The sequence below is a fragment of the Etheostoma cragini genome, chromosome 18, assembly GCF_013103735.1.
Source record: "Etheostoma cragini isolate CJK2018 chromosome 18, CSU_Ecrag_1.0, whole genome shotgun sequence".
In the NCBI taxonomy this organism is placed as follows: domain Eukaryota; kingdom Metazoa; phylum Chordata; class Actinopteri; order Perciformes; family Percidae; genus Etheostoma; species Etheostoma cragini.
In genome coordinates this window covers 18,659,014-18,664,937 of record NC_048424.1, presented here as the reverse complement: position 1 = coordinate 18,664,937, position 5,924 = coordinate 18,659,014, and the positions used below count along the sequence as shown (strand labels likewise).

Genomic DNA, 5,924 nt, shown 5'->3' with positions numbered 1-5,924 from the left:
TTTTTTTTTAAGGCACGCGCGTGGTGTTGAGCTAAGCTAGCTAACCGTCACTAACGTCGGTTTGCTGTTTTTGAAATTGTGTCTCGACAGTGACAACAGTGTGCATTAGCGTTAGCTAGCTAAAACTAAATCACTAGAACTTTACCAGCATTGGCTAACTGACGTTACGTTCAATGTGAAAAGTTTAGGCGGTCGGAATAACTTCGGCCCCACCTCGGCTGTGTGGATGTGGGGTAACGCTAGTTTAACGTGGTAAACCTGTGCTACCACCGTCTCCGTACGTGTAAGAAGACTGGGCAGGATAGTCTGAAATAAAACCGGTGAGTTTTTTTGTGCCAACTCCTATCGAGTTAACGCTATTTTAAGCTAAATCACCCGTGCTAATCAAAGTCAGATAGCTCGTTAGTTTATCCATTGCAGCTCCACCCGTTGTACCTGATACCATTCAAAGATTGCGGTGCTGCAGGAGCTAGCTATTCTAATAGAAAATGCTAAAGTTAGTTATTGTCTAGCTAGCTAAAGGTAATGTCAGTTAGCTTAAAAACCCATGCCCGTTTTGTTAGTTAATGTTAACTTAGTTAACTGTGTGGAGTTGTTGATTTATATTTTCTGAACAAACTGTTTAGCGTTAGATCTAATAAATTTAACCGATTTGTGAGCCGAGATATATTCGAAAAATTGTTAACGCTACCGTCTACTAACACTAAAAACTCAAACCAAAATTTGTAGTTGTGCTTGCTGTTTGACTTTTCACTTATTGTAACGTTGTGTCGTAAATTGGTGTTCTCGATTTAACATAGCTATAACGTAACGTTAACCCTGGCTGGTCTTTAGAGACACCAGACCACGTTGATGTTAACGTCACACCCTTAGCTAATTGTAGCCTATTCAATCAACGTAGTTAAGGCTTGTGGTCTATGAAGTCCCTAGCTGACGTTTAGTAGTTAGTTTAGTTTTTTTTTTAAATCGCTGATTTTCTATTTCTTTCTCCGTATAAAAATATAGTCTTTTTAGAGATCTACTTTAGCCAAAGGATATTCTCCGGAGATCCTGGCAATACCTATTGTCCTCTGTAGGAGACATAACGCTTCCATTTAATTTCCATGCATGCCCTCTAACGTTTTTTGAGTCCCAATGTAATGAACTGTGAAAAGCTTTCTAGTGATGTAATACACAATTGGGAGTTAATAAGTGATTTTATTGATACATCGTTTATGTTCTTCATAGGGATGTTATTTTTGTCCATGAGAGTCTCAGCTATAATATATTAAGATTATAGAAGTGTATGTTAATGCTAAGCCTTTGTGTAGCAATGTCCTTTTTGGGGGACAGTGACTTGCTTCTTCCCGTTTAACCGTTTCATAATGGTTACAGGTTAGGAAACAGCATTGACTGAGAGGGCCAAAAAAATTTTAAATTATTTACAGATATTACAGATATTTATTCGCATTAATTCATAACAAAGCGTAAATAATAAACGAAGAACAGAGCATGTAATTTTTCTGGCTTTAGACAGCCACAGCCCAGGATGTCTGGAGTTGCTATGGCAACAAGTGACAGCAACCGCTAGCATAGCTTTAGCTAAACAGTCCAACCAATAAACACATACAATTACAATTTGGACCATCTAAAAAAAATAAAAAATAAAAGCACAAATCCCCATGGAACTATGTTAGCATTATGTCAATGAATGGCGGTCATTTCAACTACAGCGCCATTTACGGTAACGTTACAAATTAAACAAAGCACCAGGTGAGGGTTAATGCCTAAGGAGGTGTCCATTGTCAGGTATTAATGGACGACAGTGAGGCGTGAATGGGCAGCCTCTGTTTAAGTTCTTTAATACTTGACAGTGGACACCTCGACTGACATTAACCTGCTTATATCATGGTCTCTTGCTAAATGACATATTTTAAAACATTAGTTTATATTTTAACTAGTTTTACAATCGAAATGTAAGGTTTTTACAAACAAAGACTCAGGTTATGCCTCACGGTTTGACTAATACCTAGAGCAATCATTTCCATCCTAAAAAGGTTCTTATGCAATGTAAATGTTGTTCACTCCTCCATGAAATAGGAAGGACCTTAGATACAACTTGCCTCCCTTGGCAACGGGAGATATTTGTCCGCTCAGCTACAAGCCAGAAAGCTAACGCAAGAGCCAAAGTCAATAACATTGTGTTCAGTTAGCAATCAGTAAAATTAATTTGACAATAGGCCTGCACAATCTTGGGATAATATGAATCACGATTATCTTTTGCTTTTAAATGATATCACGATTTTCTGCCACAATTAATTTCTCACAAAGTGTAATGCTTATTGAACACATGAACCATAACAAAACAAACTGGCAGTACCTAACATTTTTGTTTTGTTTTTTTGGCACCTATAGCAAATTGCTCATCACCACAGCCTGTAAACATAGGCTTAGAGACAATGGAGGGCACTGCAGCGCTTGGAGCGCTTTAAAACCCATTTTTTTACAGTCTGTTTAAAATCACAGACGAAAGTAGCGTTTGTGATGCAGTCTGCTCATAAAATTAAATGAGATTTGAAGTGAAGAAAAAATTAACAACAAAAATGAAGTTGTTTAAAAATGTAATCGTGAACAGGGTGAATCAAGATCGGGGTTTTATAACAATTAATCGTGCAGGCCCATTAGACAGTATGTTGAGGAACAAGACAAGCTAGCTATTGGCGGATTTTTTATGTTCAAAAGCTGACTGGACTTGCAACTGTGTGTGGGGCGTCATAGCATCGTAGGCTAGCTAAAGTTACTGTTAGGTGATGCTACACTGGTATTGCAAACACGTTTGATGGATCCAGACAACAGTGAAAGGGGCCGCAGCCGCTGCGACAACAATTAAGCCTTTTTACATGTGGCGTACGCTCTATCAAGGCGCCCCTAATTAATTAACTTTATCGATTATCAGCCAAATTAAACACCCAGCCATAGATGGGAGTTTGGGTTGGGAACCGGAGGGTCGCTGGTTCAATCCCCGTACGGACTAAAAGTATGGTAGTGGAGTGGTAGCTGGAGAGATGCCAGTTCTCCTGGGCACTGCCAAGAGGCTCTTGAGCAAGACACCGAACCCCCAACTTGCGGGACTACTAAAGTATAATTATGCCTACAGATAATCTGCAAATCTCCAAAAATGGCCGGACAGGATCAACACGCACGCGCACACACACTGTAACCAGGTAGTAAAAGCTTAATACCTAATTCTAAATTTCTTAAAAGTGAATTTAATCATATAATGTCAATGTTCTGGATTTACTTTTTTTTATTATTTACTTTTTGTGAAAAAGGTTAAGATTGGTACAGTGTGTTGGCTTCTGGCTAAACTTTTTTTTTTACTACATCTTATCTTCATCATCATTGCTTCTCAGTATTTGACTGCATGCAAGTAATTAACAGTGTCAATGTGAGTTTCTGTATTTTAACATGTGCTTTGGGCCTGTTTTCAGATTGCCCACTGCATCTGCTTTCAGCAAGATCCGGGCAAGCTCTGTCATCGTCTGTGACCATAAAATACAACAGACGCTGTGAGTATTTTCGAATTTGCATAGGCCAAAAATGTTATTGTTTTTGCATCTTATGAGCTTAATCCTCATTGAATTACAGTAACGGATTCATGCAAACACGTACAAATGATTTTTATTTTAACAAGTAGGCACTGGCCGACCACTTCTGTTGCAGAGTTCAAAGGGTTAAGGCTGTTTCACTCCCTGTGGTTGGTACATTAATATTGGAATTTGAATAATGGTGATATAACAGATGTATTTTTTTCTTCTCATTGTTACAATGATTAAAATGGGTGAATTTGTTAAAAGGTCAAAATGGTAAGTTGTAATTGTTGTTGTTACACGGGCGCCGCCATGTTGGAATTCCACAATCTACTACGTCACTGGCATGGTAATTTATTCCGTGGCTAACTAGCAGTGCAGCCATAGCAACAGCATACAAAGAGTCGGAGGCTGAGGAGACGGGAACCAAGAAGTCTGGGGGCGTCGTACTGTATTGCCCCTGGCTGCAGTAATGAACTGTATAGGGCTAAGGCACCTGGGGTTACAACACATTTCCACAGGCTACCTTTGACAAGGAAAAAAAGTCCTCAACTCATGGATAGCTGCAGAATGATTCTGGTGTGTTTTACCTTGTCTGAGCAGCAGCAGTAACAGTAGCGAGCATTTTTTTGCGACTGACTATTTGGAGAGCTGTGCTTCTGATACAACAGACTCACTGGTGGGTTAAGTCTAACAGACTGAAACCTGAGGCCTTCCGGCTCCAGTACAGGGCAGACCGATAGACCACCGGCAAGTAACACCACCAATGCTACCTGCCGCAGGCAGAGGACAGAGAGGTAGCTATGTTTACCTGTTGTCAGCATACTATCAAGTCTACTAGGCAAAGGGATGGATGCAACGTTGTTATCACATACACAAACATATTAACTTACAAACATAAAGCCCAACTTATAGGCTTTATAGCATTCAACAAAACTGAGACTGACACCCTGGGCCTTACTTAAAATTTTTGACACAACAGCAAGCTAAGATACCAAAACGATCCAACCTAGGTTTTTTATATATATATATATATATAAAAAAAACCTAGGTTTTAGATGTTCACCGTCTCAGCTAAACCACAGAATCCAACGTCCCTCTCTACGCACCCTGAAGCTAGCCGATGTTCACCGTCTCAGGGCACATTGTTGATGCAGAAACAGCTGCTAGTTCCATAGTAAAAATCTGCCAACTCTGCCCTACCCTAAAGTAAAGTAAACGGCAAAATCCTCCATGTATCTATGGTCAAACTGGGGTAACTCTCCTACGTGCAGCTAACCAGTAATCCCATTGGATGAATTTGTCCAATTACATTTTCCATATATCTGCCTCTATTTTCTTAAACAAACAGGACCTTAACCATGTTTTTCTATTTTCTCTCAATGCACACAGTAAGCAGTCTATTTCCTAAAATGCATAATGTTTTTGGATACAATAAAGGAGAGTGAATGACAGTAAGCCACACACACACACACACACACACACACACACACACACACACACACACACACACACACACACACACACACCGCTCACTGTCAACCCCCCAAACGATCCTGTACTGAAGGTGGAGCCTGAAACTGTTTGTCCTCCATGTGGTGGTAGTCAGACCCTACCGGCCTGTCTCTCACAGGCTCAAATGCGTAACCCATGTGATTAAAATTCCATTTTTGTTTTGTATATAATATGCTGCAGCCATTGCCTATATACCTCCACAGGTCCTTCCATGTCAGTGACGTCATCAAAATTGTCAGCCTTCTAATACTAACAAACGCAATTTTGGGGTTGCTTAAAAAAAGCTATATTGTTTTTTTTTTATTACATTTTTTTGTGTAATTTTTTAATTATCATAACCAACAACTTATCAACGTTTAATTTTTTCAGTTCGGTTCATCTTTAAGCATGTGGATGTAACCGCCTGCCTGGAGCAGATTATCATATAGAAAACTCAGCTCGGTATTACATGATGCGGAGCCGAGAGTAGAAAAAACATGTTGAAACTAAAGCATTCAAAACAGTTGGAAATCTGAGGTTTAAGCTCACAGGAACTTCTGTTAAATACGATTACCTTATTATTTCAAGCTTCAGCCACGTTTAACATTAACATCCAAGATTGTTACATTATAGATAAGACAGGAAATACAGAAAATTTAAAAAAAGGCTACTATAAGGAGATGACAGACAATTCTTGTGTAAAAACATTTATAGGGTGAATATCATCTTGAAGATTCTTACTTTGTGATATGTGTAACTGTATAATTGACATTTGGTATATGCCAGGGGTCATCAACTATATTTGTCAGAGGGCCAGAATTTTACCAGACAGTCTCCTTTGGGGCCGGACCCTTAAATAAA

The 5,924-nt window shown here is 39.2% G+C and overlaps 1 protein-coding gene across 1 annotated transcript in view; it reads left to right on the top strand.

Moving 5' to 3' along the window:
- The window catches only part of tdrd6 (tudor domain containing 6), a 23,693-nt gene continuing 17,769 nt past the window's right edge, over positions 1-5,924 (top strand). The window contains exons 1-2 of the mRNA XM_034899421.1: positions 1-320; positions 3,471-3,548. The gene's annotated coding sequence lies outside the window, so the exon portion shown is untranslated. The remainder of the gene's footprint in view (positions 321-3,470; positions 3,549-5,924) is intronic.